Genomic DNA, 23276 nt, shown 5'->3' with positions numbered 1-23276 from the left:
CCCCTTGTGTATATACACTATATAAGTGATGGTGAGCCTTGGGATCCCAGATGTTTTGGAACTACATTTCCCATGATGCTCATGCACTCTGCAGTGTAGCTGAGCATCATGGGAAATGTAGTTCCAAAACACCTGGGGTGCCAAGCTTCATCATCACTGCACTATATGTATGTAAAACTATTGGGACGCCACTCCAAAATCATTGGATTCAGGTGTTCCAATCACCTCCATGGCCACAGGTGTATAAAACCAAGCTTACTGCTGCTACAAACATTTGTGAAAGAATGGGTCACTGTCAGGAGCTCAGTGAATTCAAGCGTGGTACCGTGATAGGTTGCCAGTTGTGCAATAAGTCCATCCATTAAATTTCCTTGCTACTAAATATTCCACGGTCGACTGTTATTGGTATTAGAACAAAGCAACTGGGAACAACAGCAACTCAACCACGAACCACGTAAAACTGATAGAGCGGGGTCAGCGCATGCTAAAGCACACAGTGCATAGAACTTGCCACCTGTCTGCAGAGTCAATAGCTACAGACCTCCAAACTTGGTGTGGCCTTCAGATTAGCACAATAACAGTGCATAGAGAGCTTCGTGGAACGAGTTTCCATTGCAGAGCAGCTGCATCCAAGCCTCCCATCATCAAGTGAAATACAAAGCATTGGAAGCAGTGGTGTAAAGCACGCCGCCACGGGACTCTAGAGCAGTGGAGACGTGTTCTCTGGATTGACGAATCACGCTTTTCTGTCTGGCAATCTGACGGATGTGTCTGGTTTTGGTGATTGCCAGGAGAATGGTACTTGCTTGACTGCATTGTGCCAAGTGTAAAGTTTTATAGTTGGATGCAAATGAGTAAAGTGTGAAGTTTGGTGGAGGGGGGATTACGGTGTGGGGTTGTTTTTCAGGGGTTGGGCTTGGCCCCTTAGTTCCAGTGAAGGGAACTCTTAAGGCGTCAGCATACCAAGACATTTCGGACAATTTCATGCTCCCGACCTTGTGGTAACAGTTTGGGGATGGTCCCTTCCTGTTTCAACTTGACTGAGCACCAGTGCACAAAGCAAGGTCCATAAAATCATGAATGATCAAGTTTGGGGTGGAGGAACTTCCCTGGCCTGAACAGAGTCCTGACCTCCACCCGAACACCTTTGGAATGAATTAGAGTGGAGATTGCGAGCCAGGCCCTCTCATCCAACATCAGTGCCTGACCTCACAAATGCGCCTCTGGAAGAATGGTCAAACATTCCCATAGACACACTCCTAAACCTTGTGGACGACCTTCCCAGAAGAGTTGAAGCTGTTATAGCTGCAAAGGGTGGGCCAACTCAATATTGAACCCTATGGACTAAGACTGGGATGCCATTAAAGTTCATGTGCTTGTAAAGGCAGGTGTCCCAATACTTTTGGTGATATAGTGTATGTGCAGCCGTGGGTTTGTGCCTGGGGTCCGGTGTGTGTCTGTTCACTGGTTCAGGTGCGAATCACGTTAGTTTTTTATCCTAAATTTGCATCTGAACCAGACCCAAACACACAGAGGACCCTTTTGGAGTGCGGACCGTGGCCACCCTGGACCAAGTGCACTTGCAGTGCAAAGTGGATTTGCCTTTTGTAAATAACTCCCACAGTGTCAGAGGCACAGCAGTGGCAGAGAACTGTGTCTGTGTACTGACTCCTGAATGAATGGAAGCAAGCAAACATTCATTGATGGGCACTGGTAGGCAGGGCCGCTGATAGAAATCATGGGGCCCCGTACAGCTTACCTGACGGGGCCCCCTTCAGCTCCACCCTGGCCTCGCCCCTGGTCCCTCCTTCAGCCCTGCCCCTGGCCCCTCCTTCAGCCCCACCCTGCCCCTGGCCCCTCCCCAGACCCCACCTTAAAACAAATGCAGGTTTGTCTACAAGTGATAGGCATGGGTGGTCTGTAGCACATTATGGCATTGGTGGCACTGTCTCTGCAGGCAGCACATGCGTTATGGGCCATAATGCATGTGCTACTGGCAGATAGTGCCAGCCGTGAGACTAATGGCATAACGCATGTGCTACTTGCTGACAGCGCCACCCATGCCACCAATGCCATATTGTGCTGCAGACAGTGCCATTGGCAGCATGGGTGGCACTGTCTCTGCAGGCATCACATGCGTTATGACATTAGCGTCATGGGTGGCACTGTCTGCAGCACAATATGGCATTGGCGGCATGGGTGGCACTGTCTGCAGGGCCATAACGCATGTGCTACCTGCAGACAGTGCCGCCCATGCCACCAATGCCCCAAATAGTCCCTCCCCTGCCGCCACCTAGTCTGCGGATAGCTATCTGCACCAAAAAAAAAACGTAAAAATAACCGGGGGGTGGTGGGGGCTATTTGGTTGGTAGTTGATTCAGATGGACTCTGATCGGCCATGGCTGGAGGATTTTTTTTATATTAATTATTTATCTGCTCAGCTTGCCTGGGCCCCGCTGCTGGCCGGGCCCGGTACAACAGGGCCAGTTGTACTGGCCTATCAGCGGCCCTGCTGGTAGGCTGCATTTGATGGGCGCTGGTGAGGCTGAATTTGATGGGCGCTGGTGAGGCTGCATTTGATGGGTGTTGGTAGGCTGCATTGATGGGTGCTGGTGAGGCTGCATTTGATGGGCATTGGTGAGGCTGCATTTGATAGATGTTGGTGCGGCTGCATTTGATGGGCGCCTGTGGGTTGCATTTGATGGGTGCTGGTGGGGCTGCATTGATGGGCGCTGGTGAGGCTGCATTTGATGGGCGCCTGTGGGTTGCATTTGATGGGTGCTGGTGATGCTGCATTGATGGGTGCTGGTGAGGCTGCATTGATGGGTGCTGTTGAGGCTGCATTGATGGGTGCTGGTGATGCTGCATTTGATGGGCACTGGTGAGGCTGCATTTGATGGGCGCTGCTGAGACTGCATTGATGGGCGCTTGTGAGGCTGCATTGATGGGCGCTGGTGAGGTTGCATTTGATGGGCGCTGGGGAGGCTGCATTGATGGGTGCTGGTGAGGCTGCATTTGATGGGCGCTGGTAAGGTTGCATTTGATGGGCACTGGTGAGGCTGCATTTGATGGGCGCTGGTAGACTGCATTGATGGGCACAGGTAGGCTGCATTTTATGGGCGCTGGTGAGGCTACATTTGATGGGTGCTGGTAGGCTGCATTGATGGGCGCTGGTGAGGTTGCTTTTGATGGGCGCCTGTGGGTTGCATTTGATGGGTGCTGGTGATGCTGCATTGATGGGTGCTGGTGAGGCTGCATTGATGGGTGCTGTTGAGGCTGCATTGATGGGTGCTGGTGATGCTGCATTTGATGGGCACTGGTGAGGCTGCATTTGATGGGCGCTGCTGAGACTGCATTGATGGGCGCTTGTGAGGCTGCATTGATGGGCGCTGGTGAGGTTGCATTTGATGGGCGCTGGGGAGGCTGCATTGATGGGTGCTGGTGAGGCTGCATTTGATGGGTGCTGGTAAGGTTGCATTTGATGGGCACTGGTGAGGCTGCATTTGATGGGCGCTGGTAGACTGCATTGATGGGCACAGGTAGGCTGCATTTTATGGGCGCTGGTGAGGCTACATTTGATGGGTGCTGGTAGGCTGCATTGATGGGCGCTGGTGAGGTTGCTTTTGATGGGCGTTGGTGAAGTTGCATTCGATGGGTGCTGGTGAGGCTGCAGTTGATGGGTGCTGGTGAGGCTGCAGTTGATGGGTGCTGTGAGGCTGAATTGATGGGTGCTGGTGAGGCTGTATTTGATGGGCACTGGTAGACTGCATTGATGGGCACTGGTAGGCTGCATTTGATGGGCGCTGGTGAGGCTGCATTTGATGGACGCTGGTGAGGCTGCATTTGATGGGCACTGGTAGACTGCATTGATGGGCGCTGGTGAGACTGCATTGATGGGCGCTGGTGAGGCTGCATTTGATGGGCGCCTGTGGGTTGCATTCATTAAAAAGGTGGGGAATACATGAGCATGGCAAAGTGGGTGGCGTCTAGGGTTGCCACCTCATCCCTTTAATCCCAACACACATATGAATTACCCAGGTTCTGTGGCTGATTAAGGTGGTAATTTAACTCACTTGTTGCCTTACCTGCATTAAATGAGCCTTCAGAATCTGTGTAATTCATATGTGTTCGGGTTTAAAGGGATGAGGTGGCAACTCTAGTGGAGTTAGAGGTGAAGCCAAGGAGGGTCGGCAAAATGAAGTTTCACCTAGGACAGGGATGGCGAACCTTGGCACCCCAGATGTTTTTGAACTACATTTCCCATGATGCTCATGCACTGTGCAGTGTAGTTGAGCATCGTGGGAAATGTAGTTCCAAAACATCTGAAGTGCCGAGGTTTTGCCATCACCGGCCTAGGGCGCCAAAAATCCTGGCACCAGCCCTGCCTGAATCTTCCTACACAAGGTGATAGAAGTGAAAGCGGAGAGGGTCGGGGTGCTAATGGACAGACGGGAGGCACTGAGAACATTGCGTAGAGGGTACAGAAGGCACTTTAGAAATGATTGAGTGGTGGTAACAGACCAGCAATAGTGGAGACAGTAACGCAACTTGGCAAAGATTGAAGTTCAGGTGACGCGGCTCTTTTCGCCCCGCCATCATCCATCTGTCTAGCACAATACACGGCCGGCGTGTCCAGACCCGAGGAGCTCCTTCTACCTGTATACGGGTCACATGCATCCAAGTTATCTCCAACAACATTTAAATGCACCAGGCTGCCCCCCCCCCCCCCCCTGTGCCTCCTGAAGTTCAAGGGTTCAATAACAATGGCTGTCTTGGCAGGTACGGCGTTCAAAGTGCGTTTAGGATCAAGACATGTGCATTCCAAGGCCAATAACTTGTCCAGTAATTGGTATATTGATTGCTAATGTCATCATGTTTTCGAATGTATAAACCCTTCAGTATATCACACAGCCGGCAACCATCCAAGAAAGCATTGTTTATTCATTGGAGTTCCCATACTGGCCCGGCTTGGATTGTGCTTGAGGGCCTGCTGATAAAGATCAGCAGATGATTGGGTGCACACATTCTTAACATGTCTGACCCATGACATCCCAAGGGCAACAGGCAGCCTGTCATTACAGGCACAATGCTCCTCTTTCTTTCCACTTATCTAAACCCAGATGACTTTGAAATTTTTATTAACTCATTAATGACTGAAAATGTCATTAGAGGCGACCAGGAAAAAGAGAGTTAGTGGAGTGCAGAAGGTATGGGGCTTTGCACGGAAATTCCAGCACTGGCTATAATTAGAGGCCTATACCGCTTCTTTTTTTTTTTTACACGGCAGATCCAGCCGGCTAACCACACCTGGACCCAACTCCTAATGATAGGAAAATGGGGTGAGGTTTACTAGAATTATTCCCCTCATCTATAACTCTTATTATTATTAATATTTCCCAGCAGTGCGATGAAACGTTCGCCTAGCAGGTTGGGAACTGGTAGAGCATATTGAATGGATCAGCACGGAGTCGGAATATTTTGGGATTTATGGAATATATGAACGCTTCATTTTTTTTATTTTATTTTTTTTATCATACAGCTCACGGTAGTGCAACACAGCGGTTATTTATTTAAAGAGTAACTCCGCTTTTTGTTGCGGAAAAAAAAAAACCCCTCTGGGCGATCTATGTACATTGCAGGGAGTTTAACCACTTTCAGCCCCATTTTGCAGGCCAATGACCAGACCACTTTTTGCAATTCGGCACTGCGTCGCTTTAACTGACAATTGCGCAGTCGTGCGACGTGGCTCCCAAACAAGATTGACGTCCTTTTTTTTCCCCACAAATAGAGCTTTCTTTTGGTGGTATTTGGTATTTTTTGCGCTATAAACAAAAAAATAGCGTCAATTTTGAAAAAAACGCATTATTTTTAACTTTTTGTTATAATAAATATTCCCCAAAAATATATGAAAAAACACATTTTTTTTTCCCTTAGTTTAGGCCGATACGTATTCTTCTACATATTTTTGGTAAAAAAAATGGTAATAAGCAATTATTGATTGGTATGCACAAAATTTATAGCGTTTACAAAATAGGGGATAGTTTTACGGCATTTTTATTAATATTTTTTTTTTTTTTTTACTAGTAATGGCGGCGATCAGCGATTTTTATTGTGACTTCGACATTATGGCGGACACATCGGACATTTTTGACACATTTTTGGGACTATTGTCATTTATACAGCAATCAGTGCTATACAAATGCCCTGATTCCTGTGTAAATGACACTGGCAGTGAAGGGGTTAACCAGTGGGTGGCAGTGTAGGAGTTAAGTGTGTCTTAGTGTGCGTGTTACTAACTGTGGGGGGCTGGGCTGTGTGTGGTAGTGAACACTGATCTCTGCTCCAATCACAGGAAGCAGAGATCAGTGTCACTTGTTGCTAGGCAGAATGGGGCGATGCTGTTTACAACGGCATCTCCCCATTCTCCTTCCCCGTGAGACAACCGCAGGTATCCCGGTCTCGGACTCACGGGGGTCTCAACCAGCAAGGGCAGGGGGACAAATTCAACTGGATGTACCTGCACGCCAGTTTGCCTGTCCGTGCCATTCTGCCGACATACATCGCCATGCGCCGGTCGGGAACTGGTTAATAAACTTTGTTGCAGATTCCTACTTTTTGTTATTCTAAAGGAATAAGCTGTTTGTTTGTCTGTATCCATGGACAAAGTGAATATAATAGGAGTGGTTTTATAATTATCAATCAGCTGCTGCGCTTGCAGGGCTCAAGTGAGGAATGGGGCAGGGTCGTCATCCCTTTAGATGTGATTTTTTATTTTATTTTTCCTTTGGACGTATCTCACCAAATGTACTGAGAATTTTCATACTGTTTATGCGACTGTTCCTTTTGGAAAATTTACTAGTGTATAACCAACCTTAGGGTGGCTACATTCACGTCTTTACTGTATCTATAGAGGGGCGATGTAGCCACCTTTTGGACAACAGCATTGTCAGTCTGGGGGGAGATGGACTAGACCAGGGGTCTCCAAACTTTCTAAACAAAGGGCCAGTTTAATATGCTTCAGGCTTTAGAGGGGCCGGACAGTGGCAACGGGAGAAGAAAATGACCTGGCATCGGTAACAATGCTCCATCATTGGTGTCAATGGGAGGAATAGTGCCCCATCATTGGTGTCCATAGGGGGAATAATGCCCCATCATTGGTGTCAGTGGGAGGAAAATCGCTCCATCATTGGTGTCAGTGGAAGGAATAGTGCCTCATCATTGGTGTCAGTGGGAGGAATAGTGCCTCATCATTGGTGTCAGTGGGAGAAATAGTGCCCCATCATTGGTGACAGTGGGATGAATAGTGCCCCATCATTGGTGTGCGTGGGAGGTATAGTGCCCCATCATTGGCATCCATAGGGGGAATAGTACCCCATCACTGGTGTCAGTGGAAGGAACGGTGATCCATCTTTGGTGTCAGTCGGAGGAATAGTGCCCCATCATTGGTGTCAGTGGGAAAGAATAGTGCCCCATCATTGGTGTCTGTGGGAGGAATAGTGTCCCATCATTGGTTCGGTAGGAGGAATAGTCCTCCATCATTGGTTCAGTGAGAGGAATAGTCCCCCATCATTGGTTCAGTGGGAGGAATAGTGCCCAAGGTCCAGATAAAAGCAATCAAAGGGGCAACATCCGGTAACAATGCTCCATCATTGATGTCAATGGGAGGAATAATGCCCCATCATTGCTTTCAGTGGGAGGAATAATGCCCCATCATTGGTGTCACTGGGAGAAATAATGCCCCATCATTGGTGTCTGTGGGAGGAATAGTGCGCCATCATTGGTTCAGTGGGAGGAATAGTGCGCCATCATTGGTGTCCGTATGAGGAATAGTGCCCCATCATTGGTGTCCGTGGGAGGAATAGTGCCCTATCATTGGTGTCACTGGAAGAAATAATGCCCCATCATTGGTGTCTGTGGGAGGAATAGTGCCCCATCATTGGTTCAGTGGGAGGAATAGTGCGCGATCATTGGTGTCCGTGGGAGGAATAGTGCCCCATCATTGGTGTCCGTGGGAGGAATAGTGCCCCATCATTGGTGTCCATGGGAGGAATAGTGCCCAAGGTCCAAAAAGCAATCAAAGGGGCAACATCTGGCCCCGGACCGCAGTTTGGAGACCGCTGGACTAGACTAACAAATTAAAGCTGAACTCTCCCGCTAACACATTTTAAGCAGTTACAGTAACATTTCATTTATTTTTCATTTTGGGATAAAGATTTTACATCAATAAATAAAAGCTGACCATTGTAAGCACCCCTTTGAGTGGTAAATGTTTTGTCTCAACCCACTAACTGCCAATTTGCTGAACAGCTTGATCTGTTAAAGAAGAGCAGTACCTCCCGCCGAGCACGACCCATTGAACTAGATACGGCCACATCTGTGAGCTGTGCATGTGGCTGCATTGTGGTGGTGCCCATTTGTGAGGTTAGAAACCAGCGGTGAGGTGGTAATGTAAGGCCTCCTCCTCATCACATGTCAAACTCCCTCTGAAGACTGTTTTCAAAAGGTGTTTGACAGGCAGTGAGGAAGAAATATGTTGACCCCCCCCCCATGGCCTCAAAATTCTGCATTGTCTGTGGCTGTAGGACAGTTCCAATGCAGCCCTATTCATTTGAATGGTTCATGTTCAAAGGTGGTACAGCCCACGGAATTCCTTTTCATTTTTGCCTACAAAGGGGCACGAAGTAAAGCATATATCTATAAAAAAAATTGTAGGTTTTTTTCATATGGTTCACCCAGCATTCACCCAGGATTTACGTATTTGAATCCAATTAGAAATGTGTGAATGTTGAGTGAAAGTTGTCCAAATATTTATAGACCCCTAAAATGTCCTTTTAATTCTGCTCTTTTACTCTTCCAAGCTACCAGTTTAGACTTTCTCAACCTTTTCAACACGGAGGAACCCTTGAAATAACCTTTCGGTCTCAGGGAACCCCTGTTAAAAATTGCTATATCTACATCTCATGATACATCAATGGGATGGTCAATGGAAGAGTGCAGCTTACATCTGTGGTCTTGGGGAAGAATTGTCCCCCTACAGATAGCTAAAAAGATCATTGGTATCACTGCGAACTTATCTGAGAGGCAAAAACTGGTCATTGTTTAAGGAACCCCTAGCAACCATTGGAGGAACCCTTGGGTTCCATGGAACCCTAGTTGAGAAACCCTGTACTAGAATATATGAGGCATGCCTTCTTGTAACGTGGACAGTGAGGGTGTACTCACACTGGGCATGATTGGTCGGAACAGTGTCTGAGTACAAATACCCCCCTTCTTCACTAGTCAGATCATTCTGTGCTTGAAAGAAATATTTGAGGGTGCGTTTACGTCATCACCTGTGCCAGCTAGACCACAGTGATCTCTGCTTCTACATTCAATGGTCTATAGAGAGGGCCAGGGCCAGCATAAGGCTGCTTAGGCGCCAGGATAGGCAGAAGGTGGGAGGAAGAATTCTAATTCCCAGCCACTTGCTGGGGATACAGATTGTTAAAATACACGTCTTCCATTTCCTGGCGCTGCACCCTCCATTCTACCCGGGGGCAGCGTGGAGGTTTTGGTTTGCCTACCAGCTGCCCGTGGCCAGTGGGGGGATGGGGGGGGGGCAGTGCTTGGCTCTGCCCCTCTTTACACACTGCTGTTTGGTGTCAGTTAGGCGAGTCTTGGGTTTTCAGTGTTGTGCCGCGCCCTTCACACTATCGCACTGAGGGTGCGGAGATGGGGGTGTTAGCACGGCTGTGGACAGGATGTGGGCGGTGGGTCATTGCATGTGCTGTTCGTGGGCAGTTTGTTTGGGATTTTGGATGCAGCATTGCGGTGGAGTGTGTGCCATGTGGAGGTGGGGGGGTTGCATTGTGGGAAGGGGTGGCAGGGGTGCACCTCCACCTGTGTGGACAGAGATCCTTGCCCTGGGTTTATGCACAGACATGGAACACACTGGACTGAAAGTGAACCATGCCCAAGACCAACTTTTCCAAGTGGTCCCAAGCACAGTGCCCAGGCAAGAGTGCTCACACTACACAAACAACCTGGACTAAGACACTACACCATTTGCCACTTTTCCTCAGGGGTTGTGTGGTCATGAGTCAGCCAATCCCTAGGTCAGTAGGTGGTGAGGTTGCTTCAACAGACCTGACTATTGCGTCTGGTTGGTGTAAACCCCCAGCCAACATGCGTGCTGTTGTAGAGAGGATGAGGATTGGCTTGCTATGGAACTTTATTTATCTTCCTCATATAAATTTGCAGGTACAGTGCCTTGAAAAAGTATTAGACGTGATCTGGCACACAGCTGCCGCCCTGTACCAGTAAAACTGCTATGGGGTGGACAGCAAGTGGTTTTATTACATACAGTGCCTTGAAAAAGTATTCAAACCCCTTGAAATCTTCCACATTTTGTGATGTTACAACCAAAAACATAAATGTGTTTTATTGGGATTTTATGTGATAGACCAACACAAAGTGGCACATAATTGTGAAGTGGAAGGAAAACGATAAATGGTTTTCAACATTTTTTACAAATAAATATATGAAAGGTGTGGGGGCATTTGTATTCAGCCCCCCCTGAGTCAATACTTTGTAGAACCTCCTATCCTGCAATTACAGCTGCAATTACAGCTTGGGGATGTCTCTACCAGCTTTCCACAATTAGAGAGTGAAAATGTTGCCCATTCTTCTTTGTAAAATAGCTCAAGCTCTGTAAGATTGGATGGAGAGTGTCTGCAATTTTCATGTCTTGCCACAGATTCTCAGTTGGACTTAAGTCTGGACTTTGACTGGGCCATTCTAACACATGAATATGCTTTGATCCAAACCATTCCATTGTAGCTCTGGCTGTATGTTTCGGGTCGTTGTCCTGCTGGATGGTGAACTTCCACCCCAGTCTTTTGCAGACTCTAACAGATTTTATTCTAAGATTGCCCTGTATTTGGCTCCATCCATCTTCCCATCAACTATGCAGCTTCCCTGCCCCTGCTGAAGAAAAGCATCCCCACAACATGATGCTGCCACCACCATGTTTCACGGTGGGGATGGTGTGGTCAGGGTGATGTGCAGTGTTCTTTTTCCGCCACACATAGCGTTTTGCTTTTAGGCCAAAAAGTTCAATTTTGGTCTCATCCGACCAGAGCACCTTCTTCCACATGTTTGTTGTGTCCTCCACATGGCTTCTTAGAAGCTGAAAACAGGACTTCTTATGGCTTTCTTTCAATAATAGCTTTCTTCTTACAACACTTCCATAAAGACCAGACTTGTGGAGTGCATGACTAATAGTTGTCCTGTGGACAGATTCTCCCACCTGAACTATGGATCTCTGCAGCTCCTCCAGAGTTACCATGAGCCTCTTGGCTGCTTCTCTGATGAATGCTCTCCTTGCCTGGCTGGTCAGTTTAGGTGGACGGACATGTCTTGGTAGGTTTGCAGTTGTGCCATACTCTTTCCATTTTCAGATGATGGATTGAACAGAGCTCTGTGAGATGTTCAAAGCTTGGGACATTTTTTTATAACCTAACCCTGCTTTATACTTCTCCACAGCTTTATCCCTGACCTGTCTGGTGGGTTCCTTGGCCTTCATTGTGCTGTTTGTTCACTAAGGTTCTCTAATAAACCCCTGAGGGCTTCACAGAACAGCTGTATTTATACTGAGATTAAATAACACACAGGTGGACTCTATTTACTAATTAGGGGACTTCTGAAGGAAATTGGTTCCACTAGATTTTAGTTCGCGGTATCAGAATAAAGGGGGCTGAATACAAATGCACGCCACACTTTCCGGATATTTATTTGTAAAAAGAAAATTGAAAACCATTTATCATTTTCCTTCCACTTTACAATTATGGGCCACTTTGTGTTGGTCTATCACATAAAATCCCAATAAAATACATTTACGTTTTTGGTTGTAACATCACAAAACGTGGAAAATTTCAAGGGGTTTGAATACTTTTTCAAGGCACTGTATATGACTAGCTTTAAGAGAGGATCATGGAGAATGGGGGTAGTTAGTTCCAAAGATTGTTTGGAAATTGTGTTGTTTTAATTAGGTGAGGTGATAGGCAACTGTTATCTACCAAATTTAGTTAGGTTGTTCCATTCCATGGTGGATGGACTTGACTGCAGAGTATAAAATTTTATGTTACCAAGGAACAGGGCTGGACTGGGACAAAAATTTGGCCCTGGGCTTCATCCAGACCGGCCCACTTTAATTTTGCAAACAAGCACAAAAACAGTATATAAACTATACGCAATTGTGCAAAAAAACATAAGTAGCATAACATAAGGAGTCCTCACTAACCTCTTATTATTTCACTTATTCTCCTCTGTATTTTTTCTCATCCTTCTGACATCACTGCGTAAAGTTGAGGGTGAGCCGAGCAGCCATTACTTGGCAGGCTGTCACTGAAACCAGCCCACTGAGCCATCGGCCCACCGGGAAACTCCCTGTAGTCCCAATGGCCAGTACATGCCTGCCAAGGAACATGAATACGGAGTGATGACAGTTATAAAACATTTGGGTTTATGAAGCATGAGCTGTGAGCAGGGGCGGACTGACAACTCATAGGGTCCCCGGGCAATAGGAGTTTATGGGGCCCCGGGGCAATAGGAGAAGACTATGCCCCCCCCCCCGGGCAATAGGAGATTATGGGGCCCTTGGGCAATAGGAGAAGATTATGGGGCCCCCGGGCAATAGGAGATTATGGTGTACCCAGGCAATAGATTATGGTGCCACACAGTATACATACACACGCATACAGTATACACACACAGACACACAATATACACACACAGAATACACATGCACACACTGAAAAGGTACTGGAGAGGCAGGGCAGCTATAATCTTGGGATTTAAAAAAAAACACAGATTTTATCATACTGTCCCTGGTTTTAGTAGTAGTGGTCTACAAGGGCTAACAGCAATGAAAGTTGCCCAGATCCTGCACTCAGAATACTTGGATGCCTCCTTCCAGTATCAGACAGATACTACCTTAGTGATCTCTCCAGATCGGATCTCAGGTGAAATCCCCTTCTCTGGCTTTATGGATCCTTACCAAGCACCCCCCCCCCCCCCCTCCAGCTTTAGCATAGCTGGGACCTTGAGAAGCTCAGGTAAATTTCATTTGGACTGCCTGAAAGGGCAGGCTGGGAATTTCTCCTCTTGACTTCCCCAGGTCCCATACTATTTATGCACTCTGTAGCCACCTACTGGGCACACCTTGAACTGGGAAAATTATGTGGGCCGCTCAGGCTCGATAGGGAGGGGGTATGTTGACAGTGCATCCACAGCTGCTGCGAGAGTGCTGACAGGGGAATCGAGCCCCTGCAAAGGTTCAAGGAAGGAAGGGTAACCCCTAGAAGTCGCACATCTACTGGGCACACCTTCCCAGCTCCCCCTCCCAGACCCCATAAATATTCAGGCTACTCATTTGACCTGCTCCATTCCTATGTTCTGGAGCAGTGGTTCTCAACTCCGGTCCTCAGGACCCACTAACAAGCCAGATTTTAAGTATTGCCTTGGGGGGATGCAGACTAAGAATACTGCAATCACTGAGCGGCAAATTATATCACCTGTGATCTATTTCAGTTATCTTGCAAACCTGGTCTGTTTGTGAGTCCTGATGACAGAGTTGAGAGCCACTGTTCTGGAGCCTTCCAGAAGGCTGGGAGAATCAATCAAGCCCACAGCATGTGAGACCCTGATCAGTCCAAAGCAATCAGCAACTGCTCCACTATTTATGGAAGAGCCCAAAAAGCACCTAACTAGGAGCAGGGGCGGCCAATCCATCAAGGGGGTATGGGCATGCCCCTCTGTCCATCGCCGCTCCCCCCCCATCCATGCGTTCAGTCCCTTTCAGGACACTGGCACATGGATTCCAATGCCAGAAGCTCTAATAGGCCTCAGTATAGGGTGGGTTTGGGTCGCAGAGAGTGCACTCCAAGCCCATCCAGGTGTGTTACAACCAGGGCTGGTGCAAGGATTTTTGACACCCTAGATGAAACCTCATTTTGCTGCCTCCCCTTGCTCCACCTATGACTCCACCCTCTTTGCTCTGCCCATGTATACTCCACCTTTTTAATGAAGTGCCCATCAAATGCAGCCTCACCAGCACCCATCAAGTGCAGCCTCACCCACACCCATTGAATGCAGCCTCACCAGCTCCCATTGAATGCAGCCTCACCAGCGCCCATCAAATGCAGCCTCACCGACACCCATCGAATGCAGCCGCACCATCTCCCATCTAATGCAGTCTTACCAGCTCCCATCGAAGGCAGCCTCAACAGCTCCCATCGAATGCAGCCTCACCAGCGCCCATCAAATGCAGCCTCACCAGCGCCCGTCAAATGCAGCCTCACCAGCGCCCATCAATGCAGCCTCACCAGCGCCCATCAATGCAGCCTCACCAGCGCCCATCAATGCAGCCTCACAGCGCCCATCAAATGCAGCCTCACTAGCTCTCATCATATGCAGCCTCACCAATGCCCATCAATGCAGCCTCACCAGTGCCCATCAAATGCAGCCTCACCAGCGCCCATCAAATGCAGCCTTACCAGCGCCCATCAAATGCAGCCTCACTAGCACTCATCAAATGCAGCCTCACCAGCGCCCATCAAATGCAGCCTCACCAGTGCCCATCAATGTTTGCTTGCTTCCATTCATTCGGGACACAGACACAGTCCTTTTCTGCACCTCTGACACTACGTGCGAACGGAGCAGCAGCTGCCTGCTAAAGCTGAGACTTAGTTGCTTGCTGCAGAGAGGAGAGAGTAGGAACACCAGTGGCTGGGCGCCCTAGGGAGCAGTGCGCCCTAGGCGGCTGCCTAGTTTGCCTAGTGGTACCACCAACCCTGGTTACAACAGCAAATGAATATTCGCAAACAGCCAGGGGGGGGGGGGTGCCACTCGGGGGGATAGGTGCCACTCCGGGGGGGTGGGTACGCTCAGGAGGGTGCTACATTGACTAGGAGGGTGCTACATGTTCCTATTGTGTTTGTTTTTGTGTAGTACAAAGGAAAGCAGAAGCAATGTTACTTGTACAGCGGACTTCAGATCTTTCTTCAAAGACCTCTCACCTTGGTCACAGCACAAAGAATTTTCTCTATTGTGTGTCTGCAAACTTCATTTTCACCTCTGAGTAACAGAGACTTCACAGTTTGGGCTTTTTCAGTGAGGAAAGTATATCTGGCCCAACAAATAAAGAGCAAGCAGTAATTTATAAAGTCGTAAATCCCTATTGCAGCATGACACAAGGAATCCTACGGAAAGTGTAAATTGCTTTCAAAGGCCCGAGGAGAATGCGCTGGGCTTTGGAGGAAGTCGGATAATCGAATTTAACAACGTTTTAGTTATACCCCATGCATCCGTCTTTTTTCCAACTATTTTACCTTTGCACCTTTCAATTTCACTGTTGTCCATATTTGCAGTTCCTTTCATTGTCTCCTACTGACTTCCAATTCCTTCACCTGGGGCAGAAAAAATTGTCTGTTTGCTGTTTACCAGTTGCTGTGCCTGAGAGTACCAGATATACAGTATATTGACAGAGTAGTATTAAAGCGTTTTTTTTTTGTTTTGTTTTTTAGTTTAACACATTTATCACACAATAAAATAAACATTCCCCGGGAAACTAGTTGCTAAAATACTTAGCGAAGCACCTGCAGTTTACCCCTTCCAATGCTGTTGGCTCTCAGTGCTGCTTCCCTGAACTTCTGGTGTTCACAGGCAAAAAAATGAACGGTGGACAGTGCCGCCTCCAGTCATCTTGGGTTAGGGAAGGGGCGGAGTAGGGGTGTGCCTTGCCATCCTAGGTTACAGGGCTGTGTGCTTCTATTGATGCACACAGTGTGTAGGGAGACACAGCTCTAATCCCTATATGTAATGCCCGTACACACGAGCGGAATCTCCGTCTGAAAAATCTTCAATGGTTTTTCCGACGGAATTCTGCTCAAGCTTGGCTTGCATACACACGGTCATACAAAACTGAACTTTCGACCGCCAAGAACGCGGTGACATACAACACTATGACGAGCCGAGAAAAAGAAGTTTCGAGTATGCATCAAATTGTTTCCAAGCATGCGTAGGAATTTTGTGCGTCGGAATTGCTACAAACGATTAGAATTTCCTGATCGGAAGTTTTTCGGTTGAAAAAATAGAAAATCTGCCCTCAATCTTTTGCTGGCGGAAATTCCGCCAGCAAAAGTCCGATGGAGCGTACACACGGTCGGAATTTTCGACCAAAAGCTCACATCGGACTTTTGCTGGCGGGAATTTACGATCGTGTGTACGAGGCATAAGGGTGACTCTGCCTTAGAAAGGAGCCAACCTGAAATAGAAAACCCGGGGCAGTGGTCTAATTAACTAACTAATAATAACGAACTATTAAATTATAGGTATTGGAATTTCCTTTCAAATTTGGCTGTTAGTGAACGTAACAAATTTATCCGAAGTTACGAATTATCGGAATAACGAATGCCGCATCTAAACAAATGGAATGGAAGGAATTAAGAATAAATAATAGTAATAATAATAAATTTTTATTATTAATATTGTTATTTATTATTATTAATTTGTTACATTCCATTCGTTTAGATACAGCAGTTGTTATTTCGGATAATTCGTAACTTTGGATAAATTGATATTCGTTACCTTCACTAACAGCCAAATTTGAAAGGAAATTCTAATACCCATAATTTAATATTTAGCAATAGTTATTATTAGTAAGTTATTATTTCAGATTTTTCGCATTTTTCGGGTTTTCGGATTCTCCACTTTCAAATTTCTGAATTTCCGAATTTGCAAATTTATGAATTTTTGAATATTCGAAAAAATTTGTTAAACGGGTTTTCGTTAATTCAGATATATGCGCATTAACTAATTTGTCGAAAAATTTGTTTAAAAAAATGAATGTGGACCGAAACAAATTGCACATGTCTAATAATCAGAAGGCAGGTGAGCCTGGAGGTAGCCCACCCCTCCTTAACCGCTTTGCACCGCCCACCACACATTTATGCCCTGTACACACGGTCGGAAATTCAGACGGAAAAGGTCAGATCGGATTATATTGTCGGAAAATCCGATCGTGTGTGGGCTCTATCGGACTTTTTCCGTCTGAAATTCCAAGTGAAAAAATTTGAGAGCATGATTTAAAATTTTCCGACAAAAAAAAAATTTGGGGCTTTTTCCGATCATTTGTAGAGAATTCCGATCGGACAAAGTGCCACGCATGCTCAGATCGAATTACGAGACCAAAGCTATTGGCTAGTAGCCTCAACGTAGTCCAGTCATAGCGAACGAATGCCATCGCGTTCCGAACAATCGGATTTTCTGACAACTTTGTCCGACCGTGTGTATGCAACACCAGTTTTCGGAAAAAATCAGTCAGAAAAAATCTGACGGATTTTGTTGTCCGAATGTCCGAATGTGTGTACAAGGCATAACTGTGGCAGGACTTTGTCTCCTCTTCGGCGTATCCGGCGTGTGCCACCGGCAACCCACTTCAACTGTGATTGGACACAGCGGGAGCCAATCAGCAGATCTGGTGGATGCCATGGCCACCGTGACCCGCCGATCATTCGCAGGAGAAGCAGAGCGGTGGTCTGCCTATGTAAACAAGGAAGACTGTCGTTGTGTCAGAGAGGAAGAGAGAGATCTTGTGTTCCTGCTAATCGGAAACACGGATATCTCTCTTCCCCCAGTCAGTCAGTCCATCACGCACACAGTTAGAAATCACTAGGAGCACACTTAACCTTTTGATCGCCCTTAATGTTAACCTCTTCCCTGCCAGTGTAATTAGTACAGTGAGAGTGCATTTTTGTTAGCACTGATCACTGTATTAGTATCACTGGTCCCCAAAAAGTGTCAGTTAGGTGTCCAACTTGTCTGCCGCAAAAAATGTCACAGTCCTGCTAAAAATCGCTGATCGCCGGCATTCCTAGTAAAAATAAAAATGACATAAAAATATCCCATTGTTTCTAGACGCGATAACTTTTGCGTAAACCAATCAATATATTTATTTATTTTTTTAACAAAAACATGTAGCTGAATACATATTGGACTAAACTGATGAATAAATTAGATTTTTGTTTTAATTTTTTTATAACAAAAAATAAAAAATATTGTTTTTTTTTGTTATTTTTTAATTGTCGGTCCTTTTTCGTTGAAAGTGCAAAAAATAGAAACCGCAGAGGTGATCAAATACCACCAAAAGAAAGCTCTATTTGTGGGTAAAAAAAAAAGTGTACAACATCGCACGCCCGCGCAATTGTCAGTTAAAGTAACACAGTGCTGTACCGCAAAAAACAAGTGGTTAAAGGCACAAGGGCACACTGGACACTCAGCACATAGCACAATGGAAGCTAAGGTGTCCAGAACGTCGCCTCACCAATATTCCAACAGTGCAAAGTTAATGGCCGCTGCCACCACCTATAACTGGCCTGGAAGAAATTCCCGGCTCAACTTACCCACCAGCCTGCTAACAAATCAAATTATCCGGTCTAGCCGTTTTGCGTTAAAAACAGAGGTTTAGTTTGGACTCATTTGCAAATAAATGCGTAATCAACAGAACCCCATCAAGGAACCCCAGTATTATCTTTAGTCCTAACTCTAAATATTGAGAGCCTCCATAGTGGAAGCACATGCATAATAATGGATAGGTAGAGGGCAGGTGAGCCTGGAGGGAAGGCCTGCAGAGGCCAGTTATAGGTGAGGGCAGTGGCCATTTGTCTGTACTGTTTAAATAGGAACAAAGGCAAGGATTAAAAGATAAAGAAGCTGTATACTCAGTAAGTGATTAAGTCAGCGCTCCCCTTGTAATTGACAGCAGGCAGTGGGCAAATCCATAGCCGATAGCCTGCTATCGGTTATAGAATCCAGTAGACCTGATAAGGAACTAGACTCCATCAGGCTCCACCCACTGTCACTAGTTGCTCAGAGGCTGTTGGCCGTGAAGCTGACCGCATCCCTCACAACCAGTGACAGATGGGGAGGGAAGGGGATAGGGTATAGCACATATGCCGCCTGTTCCAAGCGTACAGAAACGGGCACTCGACCTATCTCTGTACCAGTGAATCCATTAAGGACGCACAGGCACCGTCCCCTCTCTCCAGCCACCACCCTGTATGAATAATGGATAGATTTATGCATTGCATGAATCTATTTATGGCCGTCGCCACTGCCGCCACTGCCGCCACCCCCTATTCAGACGTCCGGCCCCTTTTCGGATGCCGGTGCCTGAATTACAGCGGCGGGGGTGTTTTTTTTTTTAAGCACCTGATAGGCTCTAATAGGCTTCAAAAAAGGTGGACTCGTGATGCAGAGCATTGCGCTCGGAGTTCACCCAGGTGTGTTAGAAAGGTGAATGAATGTCCGCTTTTCTAACACTAAACCGCCTCTCCACCATTCAGGTAGCATGGGTCTGATACCCATCACCTGATTGGCTGAAAGGGTAGGTGCTGCGATTGCATGCTTATCAGGAGGCAGAGAGAAGACGCATGGAGGACGCAGCTCGCCATTGCAAGGTCCCACAGCTCGCTGCCGTCACCCACTGCCCGACCCGCCACTGAGATAAGTGCCAGGCAGACTGTGAGCGGGCGGGGGGGTCAAAGTGGTAACTTTTGATGGGAACAGTGGTGGCAATTGATGGAACACAGTGGCAGCATTTGATGGGGCAGAGTGGCTGCAATTGATGGGCACAATGGCGGCATTTGATGGCACAGTGGGGGCATTTGATGGCACAGTGGCAGCATTTCATGGGCACAGTGACTGTTTGATGGGCACAAAGGCTGTGTTTGATGGGCACAGTGGCTGAATTTGATGGACACAGTGAGGTTGCAATTGATGGGGGTTTTTTTCTGAATTTTTCAGTTTGTTTGCTCCCCCCCCCAAAAAAATTTGAGCACCAGCCACCGCTGCTCTGTACGCCACCTTAGAGATGGTCTTAATTACCTCCAGTTTCATTATCTGAGAATTATTTTTGAACTTGGTGCAGTATCAGCTCCCATTTTTAAAATTGGGCCATAACACCAGAAAGGTGCTGCTAGAAGTTTATTGAATGCCTCCTAATGTCTTTTCTTTTTCAAAAAATTTGAACTCGAAAAACCATCCTCATTCCCCTAGTCTCCTCTGCACTTAGCAGGTCCCACTCTCCTGCTGCCCCCACCAGCCATTATATTGGGCCGCATGATCAGAATCTTCATTGCACAGCCCCAGCAGCCAATAGAGAGCACCGATTGGTCAACACGGCCAAATCAACCACCGAGAATCTTTTCTTTCCTCAGGGACCAGATCCCATAAGAAAGAAGGCTCAACAGATATTCTCACTGGCCAGCATGGTCATGGCTGGCCTACGTTTTGGTGAAGCCTGTACTAGAGTGAAGAAAGCCTGTCCTGGCCGAAACGCATTAACATCTGCTGTACCTATTTGTCTTTTATGGAGTATCAATAAATTTGAAGATATTTTAGAGTGTGTATGGGGTTGTGGATCATCTTCTACTTATTGAGTGAAGTAATGTCTGGTTCTGACGGCACACCCCAATGCAATATGGCTCAGTATTTCCTAGCCTAACATTTTTTTTCTGACACAACCTACCTTTAAAGAGCTGAAACCTGGGTGAACAAATATTGTCTAAATACATCCATCATGTGTATACTAACTTGAATCTTGGTTTGCTTTACGCTTTACTGGGCGACCAGCCCCTTAGCAGTTTTACTGCTGCAGGGTGGCCGCTGTGTGCAGGATCACATATATATATATATATATACATGATCCTGCATTTCTGGGTAGCGGGCGCGAGTGCGCACCGTCAGCGGCTCGCTCCCGCTATGATTACTTACAGCGGGAGCCGATGGGTGGGTACTGTGGACTCTATGTCTAGCTGGCACCCACCGATCATTCTGTACACAGGCAGCATGGCAGTTTGCCTATGTAAACAAGGCAGATTGCCATTCTGTCAGGAGGGAAGGCATGGATCCTATGCTCCTGCAGGGACATGGATCCATGTCTTCCTCTAGTAGCACCTCCCCCACAGTAAGAAAACACCAGCTAGGCACACATTTAACCCTTTGATCGCCCCTAGTGTTAACCCTTTCCCAGCCAGTGTCATTAGTACAATGACAGTGCATATTTTTAGCATTAATCACTGGTGTCACTGGTTCCCCAAAAGTGTCAAAAGTGTCAGTTAGTGTCCAATTGTCATTGATCGCTGCCACTACTAGTAAAAAAAAAAAACAAATGTAAAAAAAAAATAAAAAAATATGCCATAGTATGTAGAGGTTATAACTTTTGCGCAAACCAATCAATATTCGCTTATTGGGATTTTTTACCAAAGATATGTAACAGAATACATATTGGCCTAAATGGATGAAGAAATTAAATTTTTTTGCATTTTTTTATTGGGTATGTTTTATAGCAGAAAGTAAAAAATATTTTTATTTTTATTTTTTTAAACTGTCGGTCTTTTTTTGTTTAAAAAAAAAAGTGAGTGAGCAATCGTCAGTTAAAGTAACGCAGTGCCATATCCCAAAAAAGGGCCTGGTCATGAAGAAGGGTAAATCTTCCAGAGGTCAAGTGGTTAAAGTATAACTAAAGTCACATTTTTTTTTTTTTTTTTTATTTGGTTTTGAATAGAGTGGAGAAGGATTAGAACAGCTGGTTTTTATTGCTGCCTGTGTCTCTGTTAGGAGAATTTTTCCTCTCTATTTGTCCTGTTCCATTATCATTGAAAGTGGAAGTAAAAGAAAGTCCCAGATTTTTGGGTTGTCCCTAGAAAAGTAATAGAGGGGTAATCTTCCAATGGGGTCACTAGTTCTGGTGACTTGGAGGTCCCCAATGGATTTCCTTAAAGCGGGGTTCCACTGCCTACAACTTTTTTTTTTTTTGGGATAAGGACAAAGATTATATGATTAAAAGTTCTAACTCACTTGATCCCGTTTTTCAGGCTTTAGGATGTCCGTTTTCTCTGTAAAAATAAACTTTAAAATCTCCAAACAGACTGTTGTCATCTTGCCTGTGGGCATGTGAAGCCCACAGGCATCCTCTTTAGGGATACTGTGCCGCTGATCGACCAGCATGTACCGCCCGCCGTATCCCCGTTCCCGCGCATGTGCAGTAACTTTAATTATGAGCGCTCTCGACAGCTCAGGTTGCCATCACAACGGGCGGCGGCGGCAGAAGTCCCGCTCCATTGTGATGGCAACGGAGCGTCGAAATCACATGATAACTCGCACCAGGCCACCGCACAGACTCCTGGGAACAATCACAAAAGCTCCCAGGAGTCAGTGCGGGTTGAGGAAATGATGTCTTAGCCGCACTATCCCCGCCCATATCCGCAGTCCCCACATCCAGGAAGTAGACAGACTGATCAGCATAACAAAAGGTACAGTAAAAAAAAAAAAGGGGGTCCATTTTTTAAATTAGTACATCTACATAATCATCATGAGCTATTGTGTTTAAAATCTCTGCTTTAAACACTTGCAGACCGGAAGATTTCCCCCCTTAATGATCAGGCCATTTTTTGCGATATGGCACTTAACTGACAATTGCGCGGGCGTGCGATGCTGTACCCAAACAAAATGAACGTCCTTTTTTTTTTCCACAAATAGAGCTTTCTTTTGGTGGTATTTGATCACCTCTGCGTTTTTTTTTTTTTTTGCGCTATAAACTAAAATAGTGACAATTATGAAAAAAAAACTATATTTTTTTACTTTTTACTATAATAAATACCCCGGAAAAAAAATAATTTCTTCATCAGTTTAGGCCGATATGTATTCTTCTACATATTTTTGTTAAAAAAATTGCAATAAGCGTATATTGATTTGTTTGCACAAAAGTTACAGCGTCTACAACATAAGGGATAGATTTATGACTTTTTTTTTTTTTTACTAGTAGCTTTCTGCGATTTTTAGAAGAACTGCAACATTGCGGCAGACAGATCGGACACTTTTTTTAGACCATTGACATTTATACAGTGATCAGTGCTATAAAAATGCACTGATTACTGTGTAAATGTTGCAGGGAAGGGGTTAACAGTAGGAGGTGATCAAGGGGCTAAGTGTGTTGCCTAAGGAGGTGCTTCTAATTGTGGGGAGATGGGACTGACTGGAAGAGGAGAGAGATCGCTGTTCCTAATCACTAGGGACAGCAGATCTCTCTCTCTCCTCCCCTGTCAGAATGGGGATCAGTCTGTTTACATTGACAGATCCCCATTCTGGCTCTCTTTCCCATGATCGCAGCCGCCGGCCATGCCCATCGGGTCCACCCCTGTCATGCAGCGGGTCGCACGTGTCTGCTATGGCTCTTA

The 23276-nt window shown here is 46.3% G+C and overlaps 1 long non-coding RNA gene across 6 annotated transcripts in view; it reads right to left on the bottom strand.

Moving 5' to 3' along the window:
• Positions 1 to 23276, bottom strand: part of LOC143963167 (uncharacterized) — a 133930-nt gene that overhangs the window by 19788 nt on the left and 90866 nt on the right. For 2 of the 6 annotated variants that reach the window (XR_013270896.1, XR_013270898.1), the window contains exon 10: positions 15369 to 15446. The exons of the other annotated variants lie outside the window; for them this stretch is intronic. This is a non-coding gene — a long non-coding RNA (uncharacterized LOC143963167). The remainder of the gene's footprint in view (positions 1 to 15368; positions 15447 to 23276) is intronic. 6 annotated transcript variants of the gene reach the window in all.

This window comes from Lithobates pipiens, unplaced genomic scaffold (genome assembly GCF_037356315.1).
Source record: "Lithobates pipiens isolate NorthernLeopardFrog02 unplaced genomic scaffold, aLitPip1_a1.2 Scaffold_8, whole genome shotgun sequence".
NCBI classification, from domain to species: Eukaryota; Metazoa; Chordata; class Amphibia; order Anura; family Ranidae; genus Lithobates; species Lithobates pipiens.
Note: the sequence above shows the minus strand (reverse complement) of the source record. Positions and strands in the feature narration are given on the sequence as shown.